Consider the following 15,242-nt stretch of genomic DNA (forward strand, 5'->3'; position numbering starts at 1 on the left):
ATCAGTCAGTGATCGTTGTGGGTCCCAAACTAGACCAGTTAAGTGCGGTGTTGCCACAGTTACCATGAAAAAGTAATCTGACTACTAATTACTGATTACTCCTTTAAAAATGAACGTAGTTACTTTAAGGTTGACTTGATTCTAAAAGTAACTATGTTGGATTACAAGTTACTTTATTAGTTACATTCAGCAGATGCCGACAACACCATCCGGTTGACAACCGGTTCTTCCACGACTCACTTGATAGGAAATGCATTTTTGACAGTAACGTCAACAATGTATTTCCAGACAAACTATTACCTGAAAAACAAAAAACATGTAAACTAAAATCAAGACAGTCTTTTTTTACTTCACTTATGATTACTTTTTTAATATAAAATATAAAAAAGACAGTCTGTATGTTCCTTTCATATTTTGTCCAAGTATGTAACACCTGAGTCGTCTTGTCGCATATGTGAGGAAAATGACATCAATAGTAAATCACAGTGATTTGGATAGTAACTTTAATCTGATTACTGGTTTGGAAATAGTAACTTGTTAGATTACTTGATATGGAAAAAAGTGGTCGTATAAGTAACTAAGTTACTGGCATTTATGGTTAAGAAGAACCACTGCTTTAAATCTTCTTTCATGATAGGATTTTGAGGATAGAACAAAACTGTAAGCAAACTACCTAAAACCATTAAAGTGGTATAAGGTAAACATCAAACACTCCGATAAACGGTTCAAACAGCCACTACTTTGTTTAACTTTAGGAAAAGTGTGTACGTTACTGTGTTTGGCTGCACCTGGTGACCCTGACACCCACCGTTATTCAGGTGTATACACACACACACACACACACACACACACACACACACACACACACACACACACATACAAATACACTCTTTCAAAGCCAGGCTTAGTTGTCAGTTAATATCTGTCCACAAATACCAGAAAGACTGGATTTTGACCACACACACACACACACACACACACACACACACACACACACACACACACACACACACACACACACACACACACACACACACACACACACACACACACACACAGGGCTGGGGTAAAGGGGCTGCTCTTACTGCCTTCATAAGGAGGTCTAGAGCTGAGTTGAGTCCATTGACAGGTGAAATGCTTTCATGTGTTTGTTCCCATAGGCCTGAGGGCAGGTGAACTGTAGCTTTAAACCACCTGAACCTGAGTTTCTACATACATCAAATGTCTGCGGTCATCTTGGTTACATAAGCTTTTATACTCAACATCTTTATCACTATTATCTGTGACCTCTTTGTTTTTTCTCTTCTGTTCACACTGCATTGTAACTGGGACTAAAGGAAGACCTTGACCTGGGAGATGTAACAGGCGTGGGCTTTCCAATCTATGGGTCAGGACCTAATGTGGGCCATGAACTGATTTTTTTTAGGTTGCTTGTTAGAGAATTCCATTTTCGTGATTGTAGTCTAACAAAAAAGACAATAATACGAATACGATCTAGAGTAGGGGTGTCAAACTCATTTTAGTCCAGGGGCCAAAAACGGAGCAGTTTGATCTCAAGAGGGCCATGGATTTGATGTGGAAAATTAGTAATTATTTTTGTTGTGCCCTAGTTTGCACTGGTAATAGAAAGTATGTAAGAAGTTGACAATATTGAAGCAATAAGTGACAGATAATAGGATCTTCACTTTAAATGTCTTAGTTTTGTGACCAATTTCTATTTAATTAAGGAAAATGTAATAATTTGGGGAAAATCAAAAGATTTTGTAAGAATTTTGAGGTTTTTTTTTTTTTTTTTTAACAGTTTAACATAAATTTTTATATATTTTTGAGTTTCATTTACACAATGGTTCATGTTTTCTCTGTCATTTTAATTTTCTCCTGCGGGCCGAAATGAATGCTCCAAAGGGCTGGAATTGGCCCCCGGGCCTTGAGTTTGACACATGATGTAGAGGGAAACAATACTTTCATCAAAATGAATGTTTTCTTTTTTCGTGCTGCTGGACACACCTTTCAAACTCATGTATTTTGACTGGAAGTTATTTTGTGCTACTAGAACATTTTAGTCAGAGTTAGGAGTTAAGAGGATAAGTCCCATTGACATACATTGGTTTGCAATATGTTTGAGGCACCTCGACACAAATTTTGTGCCACAAAGCATTAAAATCAATGGTGCCCTGCGATGGACTGGCGCCCTGTCTAGGGTGTACCCCTGCCTAGCGCCCAGCATGAGCCGAGATAGGCCACCCTGAACCCTGAAATAGGACAAAGTGGGTCTGAAAATGGATGGATGGATAAATGTGTGTCACGCAAACCTTTAAATTGTTCCCACGCCTCATGAAATATATGAGGAAATTGTGTTGCTATGGATAAGAGATTACAGTACATCAAGTCATTTTTGTCACGGTTTCTGAAATAAAAAGATAAATGTGTCCTTTTTACCATTTAGCCTCTAATAGATGAAAGTTTTTCTATCATAAAACACCAACTGATTGCTCCTCCTGTCAGGTTTTAGTTTATTGTAGTTGCAACTGAGTGAAAACAAACTCTTAATCCCACAGCATCCAAAATACTTTTCACATAAATTCACAAAAACTCTGCTTTAGTCCCAGATGTTGGCAGTCCCTCTAAGATCTCTCTTCCATCTCATTTAATCATTTATCTCCTTTTTGAACAATGGAGATTTAAATCATTTATGTGTCCTTTTGTATCAGTTCACCTAGAGTAAAACATCTATTCGTCAGTGATTGACATCTCTTAATGAGTCTGGAACAAAATGAACATGGTGACGTTAACTCCTGAGCCTTTCTGACGAGTGGTTCAAAAACATTTTAAATAATCTGCAGAATCCAGTTTTAGTTTTAATCATCCTTAAAAACAACAAAGTTGAAGTGTTAAAGAATTAGGGCTGGGCATTTTGAGATTAAAGATATGTCAAGTTTTCTATTTCGACAATAAAGAAAATGAATATATATTTTTTATACCTTATTTAAATATTTTGGTTTTAGGAGTCGCTGTTTACTCTACTTCTCAGAACAGCATCAAAAGATCAGTTAGATGGATTGCTGAGTGTGTCCTAACCCAGACCTTCCACTAAACATGCCACACTACAGAACTCACTCACACGTGCTGTCCCTAGCACATATTGTGCAGCTCTTTGTTAATAAATGTGCCTGTGTGGCATTTTGTATCAACCAAATATAATCCTGAGTTGTCTTTCTGGTAAGACTTAGTTTGAAGTAAAATTATCAAGATTTATATTGTATATGGCCAATTTGGGAAAAAATATCATGATACAAGTTTTGGTCCATATCCTTCAGCCCTATTAAGGAACCTGGATGAAACTAAGACTTACTGAAAAAACTCAAAGAGGACCACAATGGCTAAAAAAAAAAAAAGAACCAAGAACACCAACTCTGACACAAACTAATGACACCTGATCTGAAATGAAACCAGAGATGGATCACATGATCAGGTAATCCTCTCTGTTAAAACTGCATAATGATAGTAACAAATTCATCTCATTAGCTATAAGCTAGCAGTGCCAAACTTAATAATAAAAAAATAAAATAAATAATAAAACACTAGTAGTCAGGATTGTGCCTTTGTGCATTGTTGGTCTGATGTAGTGATTGGTTGTAGAAATGTTTCCTTTCTCTCTCCTACCACCTCATGGTGTGATGTGTGTGAGTGATGCAGCAGAAAACAGCCCAGGACAAAGCCAGTTAACCAGTGGAAAAGGGGGAGTGGGATGTGATGGCTGCTGGTGCTGGGGTCGTGGGATCAGAGCAGGTCATGGAGGTGTGGGAGTCCACACCACATAAAAATAACTATTTTTCCCAATTTATTGAAAAATATTTAAGACTGAGCAAACCAGCTTTTAATATGTGTTAATAAACCAGAAAATACCAATCATATAAACATTATTTCTTGGAAAATTGTGTATTCACTACTGAATAGGGCTGGTGATGTGTACCAAAACTCATATCTCGATATTCATTCTCAAAATGGCGATTTAAATCAATAAATTCTGACCAGAAAGACAATTCTGGGTTAAATTTGCTGATGAAAAATGCCACAGAGACACATTTATTGGCAAAAAGTTGCACAATATCTCCCACTTTTGGCTTTTTCTCCTTTAAGGGACAGCATGTGTGAGTGAGTTCTGTAGTGTGGCTTGTTTACGTGAAGCAGTGACTCCTAAAACAAGTATTTTAACACAAAATAAGGTATAAAATAAAATATATCGATCGAGGAGATATTGTAATTTCCTATTTTGCCAAAATACGAAACTTGATGTATCCTGAATCTCGATATATTGCCCAGGCCTACTGCTGAACAAATGAAAATAGGACTTAAAAATAAACTTAAGAAGATATATTGTCCTTTACTCTTTCACAGGCCGACCATGACCTTCTGACGGCCGGAGCTTGGCCCACAGGCCGTAATTTCGCCAAAGTAAAACTGGATTATGAATGTAAAGATAATTGTGCTACGAAAGTGTTGTGTATTGCTAAAAAATGGCAGCATTCTGTATTGTGCAGAATATATCCTTCCCAGTGATTTCCATGTAACAGTAGAAGGTTAAAGCATGCTGCACTGAACAGTGGACACAGACAACAGTAATGTGTTTTACACCAGAGGGATATAGAATACTGCCATCTAGTGTAATGTATGTCTAACTGCATGTGGTCACTGTAAAGTCCCCTGGTTTTCCTCATCAGCATAAACAACACACATAAAACATGACTTTATTTAAATACCATTGTCTTACTATCTACTATCTCCAGTTTTTGGTGTTTGCCATATTATTGCCATTTGTAGACCTTACTATGGCCTTACCTCAAGTTAAAAAAAAAAATCTAAATATTTAAATTTTTATGTTTTGCGAAACTGTTTATTTTACTCTGATTTTTAGTGTTTGTCTCATTTTTGCCATTTTTCTGCCTAATTATTGCCTTACTTAATAAAAAAAAAAAAAAAAAAAAATATTTTAAATTTGTATGCCTTAACTCCGATTTTGGGTGTATGTCATTTATTTGCCTTATCTCAGTAAAAAAAAAAAAAAAAAAGAAAAAATCTTCCATTTGTATGCCTTACTATAGCCTTTTCTCAGAAAAGAAATTGCCACATTTTTCCATTTTTCTGACTTACTTTAGCATTATCTTTTAAAAAAAAAACTAAAATGTCTTACTATACCTTATCTGAGGAAAAGAACTTCAAAGTTTTTCTACATTTATACCTTACTATAGCCGTACCTAAAAAAAAATGAAAAAGTCTAAATATTTCTATTTTTATGCCTTACTATAGCCTTATCTAAAAAAAAATCTAAATGTTTTTATTTTAATGCCTTACCTCCGATTTTTAGTTTGTCTTATTTTTGCCATTTTTATGCCTTACTATATTACGGAAGCGTAGAGCCTTTTCTCAGAAAATTAAAATTAAAATTAAAATCTTCCATTTGTATGCCTCACGTAAAAAAAGAAATCTAAATATTTCTATTTTCATGCCTTACTATAGCCTTACCTAAAACAAACCTAAATGTTTTTATTGTGATGCCTTACCTCCGATTTTTAGTGTTTAGTGTCATATTTTTGCCATTTTTATGCATCAATTAAAAAAAAAATCTAAATACCTAAAAAAAAAGATTAAAAAAAATCTTCAATTTTAATGCCTTTCTATAGCCTTTTCTCAGAAAAATACAAATAAAAAATCTTCAATTTTTATGCCTCAAGTAAAAAAAAAATCTAAATATTTCTTGTTTTATGCCTTACTATAGCCTTACCTAAAAAAAAAAAAAAAAAAAAAAAACAAAAAAAACACTTAATATTTTGATAAAAAAAATCTAAAAGTTTTTATTTTCATGCCTTACCTCCGATTTTTGGTGTTTGTCATATTTTTGCATTTTTTATGCCTTACTATAGCCTTTTCTCAGAAAAAAAAAAAAAAAAAAAAAAAAAACCTTACATTTGTATTCCTCGAGTTAAAAAAAAATCTAAATATTTATTTTTTTATGCCTTACTATAGCCTTACCTAAAAAAAAAAGAACAATCTTCAATTTTGATGCCTTACTATAGCCTTTTCTCAGAAAAATAAAAATAAAAAAATCTTACATTTGTATGCTTCAAGTAAAAATAAATCTAAAATTTCTATTTTATGCCTTACTATAGCCTTTTCTCAAAAAATGAAATAAAAATATTCCATTTGTATGGCTCACGTAAAAAAATATATATATATATATATATATAAATATTTCTATTTTCATGCCTTACTAAAGCCTTACCTAAAAAAAATCTAAATGTTCTTAATTTTATGCCTTACTATAGCCTTACCTACACATTTTTTTAAATGTTTCTATTTTTATACCTTACCTCCAATTTTTGGTGTTTGTCATATTTCTGCCATTTTTATGCCTTACTATAACCTTTTCTCAGAAAATTAAAAATAAGATAAAAATATTCCATTTGTATGCCTTAGGTAAAAAAAATCTAAATCTTCAATTTTTATGCCTTACTATAGCCTTTTCTCAGAAAATAAAATAAAAATCTTCAATTTGTATGCCTCACGTAAAAAAAAAAAAAATCTATATATTTCTATTTTCATGCCTTACTAAACCCTTACCTAAAAAAAGTATAAATGTCTTTAATTTTATGCCTTACCTTCGATTTTTAATGTTTGTCATATTTTTGTCATTTTTATGCCTCAATTAAAAAAAAAATCTAAATACCTAAAAAAAAAGATAAAAAAAAAATCTTCAATTTCTATGCCTCAAGTAAAAAAAAATTCTAAATATTTCTTGTGTTATGCCTTACTATAGCCTTACCTCAAAAAAAAAAAAAAAAAAAAACACTTAATATTTTAATTTTTTATGCCTTGCTATAGCATTAGCTAAAAAATATCTAAATGTTTTTTATTTTTAAGCCTTACCTCCAATTTTCGGTGTTTGTCATTATTTTTTTGCCATTTTTATGCCTTACTATAGCCTTTTCTCAGAAAATAAAATAAAATAAAAATCTTCAATTTGTGTGCCTTACGTAAAAAAAAAAAAAATTTAAAAAAAAAACCAATTTTTATGCCTTACTATAGCCTTTTCACCGAAAAATAAAAATAAAAAAATCTTCAATTTTTATGCCTCAAGTAAAATCTAAATATTTCTATTTTCATGCCTTACTATAGCCTTCCCTAAAAAAAATCTAAATGTTTTTATTTTTATGCCCTACCGCCAATTGTTGGTGTTTGTCTTTATTTTGCCATTTTTATGCCTTACTATAGCCTTTTCTCAGAAAATAAAACAAAAATGTTCCATTTGTATGCCTCAAGTAAAAATAAATCTAAACATTTCTATTTTATGCCTTACTATAGCCTTTTCTCAGAATATAAAATAAAATTCTTTCATTTGTATGCCTCACGTAAAAAAAAAATAATTAAATATTTCGATTTTCATGCCTTACTAAAGCCTTATCTAAAAAAATATAAATGTTTTTAATTTTATGCCTTACCTCCAATTTTTGGTGTTTGTCATTATTTTTTGCCATTTTCATGCCTTACTATAACCTTACCTAAAAAATATATAAATTTTTTAAATAAAAGAAAAACAATGCCTTACTATAGCCTTTTTTCAGAAAATTTTTTTTATAAAAAAATCTTCAATTTTTATGCCTCAAGTAAAAAAAAAATCTAAATATTTCTATTTTTATGCCTTACTAAAACCTTACCTGAAAAAAAAAAAAAAAAAAAAAAAATCTATATTTTTATGCCTGACTATAGCCTTTTCTCAGAAAAAAAAAAAAGAAAAAAAAAAAAAATGAATAAAATAAATTAAATAAGATAATTTTTTGCCTTAACTAAAATGAAATAAAAAACCAATTTTTTTTTTATTTTCATGCCTTACCTCCAAAATTTGGCATTTGTCATATTTTTGCAATTTTTATGCCTTACTATAACTACCTAAAAAAAATTCTTCCATTTGTATGCCTCACGTAAAAAATAAAAAAATTCTAAATGTTTCCATTTTATGCCTTACTAAAGCCTTACCTAAAAAAAAGATGAATGTTTTTAATTTTGTGCCTTACCTCCAATTTTTTGTTTGTCATTATTTTTGCCATTTTTATGCCTTACTATAAAAATACGTAAAAAAAAAAAAATTTTAATTTCTATGCCTTACTATAGCCTTTTCTCAAAAAATAAAATAAATATCTTCGATTTGTATGCCCCATGTAAAAAAAAAAAAAAATCTAAATATTTCTATTTTCATGCCTCACCTAAAATATAGATAAATGTTTTACATTTTTGGATTTTGTCATTCTTTTGCCATTTTTATGCCTTACTATAGCCTTTTTTCAGAAAATAAAATAAATTTAAAAAATATTTCATTTGTATGCCTCAAGTAAAAAAAAAAAAAAATCTAAATATTTCCATTTTTATGCCTTATTATAGCCTTACCTAAAAAAAATCTAAATGTTTTCATTTTTATGCTTTATCTCCAATATTCGGTTTTTTGTCATTTTTGTCATTTTTGTCATTTTTATGCCTTACTATAACCTTACCTAAAAAAAAAAAAAAAAATCTTAATTTTTATGCCTTACTATAACCTTTTCTCAGAAAATAAAATAAAATTCTTTCATTTGTATGCCTCAAGTAAAAAAGAAAATCTAAACATTTCTATTTTTATGCCTTACTAAAGCCTTACCTAAAAATATAGATAAATGTTTTAAATTTTATGCCTTACCTCTAATTTTTGGTGTTTGTCATCATTTTTGCCATTTTTATGCCTTACTATAGCCTTTTCTAAAGAAAAAAATCCTCAATTTTATGCCTTACTATAGCCTTTTCTCAGAACAAAAAAAAAACCTGAATATTTCTATTTTCATGCCTTACCTCCAATTTTTGGTGTCTGTCATTATTTTGTCATTTTTATGTCTTACTATAGCATTTTCTCAAAAAAAAAAAAAAAAGAAAAAAACTTAAATTTTTATGCCTTACTATAGCCTTTTTTCAGAATATAAAATAAATAAAAAATATTCCATTTGTATGCCTCAAGTAAAAAAAAATCTATATATTTCTATTTTTATGCCTTTCTATCGCCTTTTCTCAGAAAAATAAAAATAAAATAAACATATTCCATTTGTATGCCTTAAATAAACAAATTTCTAAATATTTCTGTTTATATGCCTTACTATAGCCTTACCTAAAAAAAAACAAACAAATAAAACTTCAGTTTTGATGCCGACCCACTGTGGCAGCTGTGACTCTCAGTGGTCTCCCATCCAGGTAGTAAGCAGACCCACCACTGCTTAGCTTCAGACATCCGATGAGATCAGTCAATGACAGGCAGGTGTGGACACATGCAAACGCACCTCGGTATAAGTGTGCTCATTATATCAGCACCAGTTTTTAGAGTGAAATGATAGCCTTAGTAGTTTTTGTCTCCAATTATTTCCATTTTCATGCCTTACTATAAATAGCCTTACCTCAGGAAAAGAAGTCCAAAGATTTTCCACTTGTATGCCTTACCAAAAAATAAAAATAAAAAATTAATAAAATAAATTAAATGAGATAATTTTTATGCCTTAACTAAAATGAAATAAAAAACCAATTTTTTTTTATTTTCATGCCTTACCTCCAAAATTTGGCATTTGTCATATTTTTGCAATTTTTATGCCTTACTATAACTACCTAAAAAAAATTCTTCCATTTGTATGCCTCACGTAAAAAATAAAAAAATTCTAAATGTTTCCATTTTATGCCTTACTAAAGCCTTACCTAAAAAAAAGATGAATGTTTTTAATTTTATGCCTTACCTCCAACTTAAATTTTTATGCCTCAAGTAAAAAAAAAAACAACTAAATATTTCTATTTTTATGCCTTACTATAATCTTACCTAAAAAAAAAATCTTAATTTTTATGCCTGACTATAGCCTTTTCTCAAAAAACAAAATAAAAATCTTCCATTTGTATGCCTCACGTAAAAAAAAGAAAATCTAAACATTTCTATTTTTATGCCTTACTATAGCCTTTACTAAAGAAAAAGCAAACAAAAAGAACTTAAATTTTGATGCCTTACTATATCCTTTTCTCAGAAAAAAAAAAAAAAAATCTCAAATTTTTATGCCTCAAGTAAAAAATTTTTTTCTAAATCTAAATATTTCTATTTTTATAACCTTACCTAAAAAAAAAAAAAAAAACTTCAATTTTGATGCCTTACTATAGCCTTTTCTCAGAAAATAAAATAAAAATCTTCCATTTGTATGCCTCACGTAAAAAAATTTTTTTTAAAATATTTCTATTTTCATGCCTCACCTCCAATTTTTGGTGTTTGTCATTATTTTGCCATTTTTATGTCTTGCTATAGCCTTTTCTAAAAAAAAAAAAAAAAGAAAAAACTTCAATTTTTATGCCTTACTATAGCCTTTTTTCAAAAAAATAAACAAAAAAACATTCCATTTGTATGCCTCAAGTAAAAAAAAAATCTAAATATTTCTATTTTTATGCCTTACTATAGCCTTTTTTCAAAAAAATAAAATACAAATATTCCATTTGTATGCCTTAAGTAAACAAAATTCTAAATATTTCTGTTTTTATGCCTTACTATAGCCTTAACTAAAAAAAAGCAAACAAAAAGAACTTAAATTTTGATGCCTTACTATAGCCTTTTCTCAGAAGATAAAATAAAAATCTTCCATTTGTATGTCTCACGTAAAAAAAAAAAAAAAAAAAAAAAAAAAAAAAAAAAAAAAAAAAAAAAACTTAATATTTCTATGTTCATGCCTTACTAAAGCCTTGCCTAAAAAAATATAAATGTTTTTAATTTTATGCCTTACCTCCAATTTTTGGTGTTTGTCATTATTTTTGCCATTTTTAACCTTACCTAAAAAAAAAATCTTCAATTTTTATGCCTTACTATAGCCTTTACTAAAGAAAAAGCAAACAAAAAGAACTTAAATTTTGATGCCTTACTATATTCTTTTCTCAGAAAAAAAAAAAAAATCTTAAATTTTATGCCTCAAGTAAAAAAAAAAAATCTAAATATTTCTATTTTTATAACCTTACCTAAAAAAAAAAAAAAAAAAACTTCAATTTTGATGCCTTACTATAGCCTTTTCTCAGAAAATAAAATAAAAATCTTCCATTTGTATGCCTCAAGTAAAAATTAATCTGAACATTTCATATTTTATGCCTTACTTATAGCCTGTTCTCAAAAAAATAAAATAAAATTCTTTCATTTGTATGCCTCACGTAAAAAAATTTTTTTTTAAATATTTCTATTTTCATGCCTTACCTCCAATTTTTGGTGTTTGTCATTATTTTGCCATTTTTATGTCTTGCTATAGCCTTTTCTAAAAAAAAAAAAAAGAAAAAACTTCAATTTTTATGCCTTACTATAGCCTTTTTTCAAAAAAATAAACAAAAAAACATTCCATTTGTATGCCTCAAGTAAAAAAAAATCTAAATATTTCTATTTTTATGCCTTACTATAGCCTTTTTTCAAAAAAAATAAAATACAAATATTCCATTTGTATGCCTTAAGTAAACAAAATTCTAAATATTTCTGTTTTTATGCCTTACTATAGCCTTAACTAAAAAAAAGCAAACAAAAAGAACTTAAATTTTGATGCCTTACTATAGCCTTTTCTCAGAAGATAAAATAAAAATCTTCCATTTGTATGTCTCACGTAAAAAAAAAAAAAAAATGAAAATAAAAAAAAACTTAATATTTCTATGTTCATGCCTTACTAAAGCCTTGCCTAAAAAAATATAAATGTTTTTAATTTTATGCCTTACCTCCAATTTTTGGTGTTTGTCATTATTTTTGCCATTTTTAACCTTACCTAAAAAAAAAATCTTCAATTTTTAGGCCTTACTATAGCCTTTTTTCAGAAAAAAAAAATTTAAAAAACAAAACTTAAATTTTTATGCCTCAAGTAAAAAAAAAAAAAACTAAATATTTCTATTTTTATGCCTTACTATAACCTTACCTAAAAAAAAAAATCTTAATTTTTATGCCTGACTATAGCCTTTTCTCAAAAAATAAAATAAAAATCTTCCATTTGTATGCCTCACGTAAAAAAAAAAAAAATCTAAACATTTCTATTTTTATGCCTTACTATAGCCTTTACCAAAGAAAAAGCAAACAAAAAGAACTTAAATTTTGATGCCTTACTATAGCCTTTTCTCAGAAGATAAAATAAAAATCTTCCATTTGTATGTCTCACGTAAAAAATAAATAAATAAATAAATAACTTAATATTTCTATGTTCATGCCTTACTAAAGCCTTGCCTAAAAAAATATAAATGTTTTTAATTTTATGCCTTACCTCCAATTTTTGGTGTTTGTCATAATTTTTGCCATTTTTAACCTTACTATAGCCTTTTCTAAAGAAAAAAAAAAAGAAAAAATCTTTAATTTTTCATCCCTTACTAAATCCTTACCTAAAAAAATAGAAACAATCTTCAATTTTTATGCCTCATGCCTTGTTATAGCCTTATCTCAGAAAACAATTCTAAAAAGTTTTCATTTTTATGCCTTACGAAAGCCTTAACTCAGAAAAAAATCTATTTTATTTTTATTTTTATGCTTTACTATAGCCTTATCTCAGAAAATTAGTACAAAATGTTTTAATTTTTATGCCTTATCTAAAAAAAATTCCCTTTTTATGCTTTACTATTGCCTTATCTCAGCAAAAATCCTTACTCCAAATCGCAGAAAAGAAAATCCCAAATTTTTACTTTTTATGCTTTATTATTGCATTATCTCAAAAAAATCTAATATTTTTCCATTTTTATGCCTTATTAAAGCCTTATCTCAGACTAAAAAAAGTCCAAAGTCCATTTGTGTGCTTTACTGTAGCCTTATCTTAGAAAAAATCTAAAATGTTACCATTTTTATGCCACAAGGTGGCCCTGTCCCCTTTTAAATTAGTTTAGGCCAAACACTATTTATTCATATAAGTGCTAGGAAACGACTGTATTCCATTTGTTAACAGTGTATATATAACATAAAATAAAAATTATTTCGTTAGGTTATTTTTATTTTTTTTTAAATTTTGATAATCAAAGGTTTTCATTGTATATGAAATGCGTTTTCATTTCTTTTTTTGTTCATTCATATCAACTGTAAAATGTTTGTTTTTAATAACTTTCCTGTGGGAAGAATAATAATGTTTTTTGTCTTTTATTTTGAAAAAAAGCATTTTCTTTATCAAAGTGGTTCGGGTCCCGTTCTGGACTGGGAGATGCAAGTGATAGTCTACAGCTGCCCTTTGATGTCTTGAGTCTTTGATGTATTTCCTCTGGAGAAGAATGGTGTAACACTGTCCCCTACAAGTATTCTTGTGATAGTTTTGTTAAAAAAAAAATTTAATAAAAATGTATTCCTTTTGCCAGTTTGCCTCCAGGGTTTAGTGTTTTACTGGGACTTTGTGTCTATTCACCCTGCTAAACACAACCTTCAACATTTTAGTGTTTTGTATACAACACAGTTTTATAGGTTAAGTCGCACTATATCTTCTTTATTAGAAGTAATTTGCATGATGCTGAAAGGACAAAAAGATTGAGGTGCAGAACCTTTAGTCAAAACAAGATGTGAACCAAATGATCAATTAAGTTAAGGTTTCTGATTTACGTGCATGGGAAAGAAAGGACCGAACATAGCAGGAAAAACACAAACTGGCAGAAAAAAACTACAACAAAAACATCCGATACATTTTTTTTTTTTCCTGTATTAATATTAAATTAGTGATTATTTAAATGCTAACATGTAATCTGTTGACATGGCTCTCAGATCAGATAAATTGCCCATCCCTGGTAGTCATTGGGAGGAGTTACTCTGCACACTTTTCTGAGTATTATCATATTGTTTCATTGTTTGAGGCTCAGACTGATAAATAACAGAGATGAGTTAGTGCACAGTCATCATCAAAGCATGACTCATTCAGTCTAATGTCAATAAAGGTTTGACAATTGCAGCCTCCTGTGTGTGTGTGTGTGTGTGTGTGTGTGTGTACAGTGACTCATCTTAACAAGCTACAGTACTTGTTCCATGGCTTTACCTTGTTATTATTCAGTCTCATGATTTCTAAGTGCTTTGATTTATGTTAAATAATGCAGTATTAATGTTAATGTACTGCAGTCAGTTCTAAATGACATGGAGGCATGTTGCCTTCTGAGGTCACATGATTAAACCATATTATAAAGAATTTGAATTAGTTAAAAAATATAATAATTAAAATACAATATTGTTTTTGTTGTCGACACACATTAAAGCTGCATTACACAGCTTTATCCCACCTTTATGTCTTACATAGTCCTTCAGTGTGTGGCTGCAGGATTGTTTTAGAGAGTGATGACCTTGCATGATGTGTTATGGGCTGGTGGGACCAGCATGTCCTGTCCTGTACCAGTGTGTTTTACACCATGTGTCTCTAAATTAACTGGGGACGTTCAGGCTTTCAATCTGAAAAATATTATCAGTAATGAATATTTGGTGTTTTCAACAATGATTACATCTTAGCCCCCCTGTGGTGATTTAAAAGTCGATAAATAAATGTCTTGATTTAATCTGAAAGTTTTATGTTAACCATTGATTACCTCAAGTCTTCAGGATCAAGTCACACCACAGCCAACATTAACTATTGGGCACACCTAGTCTGATAGTTTATTTATTGACATTTAATGAACTATTGCAGTCCAGCTTTTAACTCTAAATTTCAAGCCATGACGTCAGATATTATTTAAACTGGTTCCTAATTTAGATGTTCCTCAATGACATGGGGCGGCATGTGTTTTGGCTCTCAGAGATACTTAGAGTGGTGAGAACTAATGCAAAGTTTACAGTCTGGTGGTAAGTATAAACATCTTCATTGTAAAGCTACATTAGTTCAAATGTTCACCCTCATACCACAAATATTTTTATTAATATTTTAATACGTTTCACTGTGTGTCAGATGCCTGGGCTGTATCATGTCACAAACTGCTGCTGGTTTATTAATAGCCATACACACGGTGACTTCTTGTTGCTCTACACATGCCAGTGTATCTTCTAGTCCAGCAGCAATAAAATCTAATTAACTGTAAATTATTCCAAATTGTAAATATCTTCATAACATAAATCAGAGGCTGGGGAACAGGAGTGCTACTAATGGGTTTTGATTTAATTTGAAAAGTTTGAAAAAACAAAAACAATGGCTTAATTGTATTAATAATAATAATAATAATAATAATAATAATAATAATAATAATAAAGTAAA

Source organism: Gouania willdenowi, chromosome 13 (assembly GCF_900634775.1).
Source record: "Gouania willdenowi chromosome 13, fGouWil2.1, whole genome shotgun sequence".
Lineage (NCBI taxonomy): Eukaryota > Metazoa > Chordata > Actinopteri > Blenniiformes > Gobiesocidae > Gouania > Gouania willdenowi.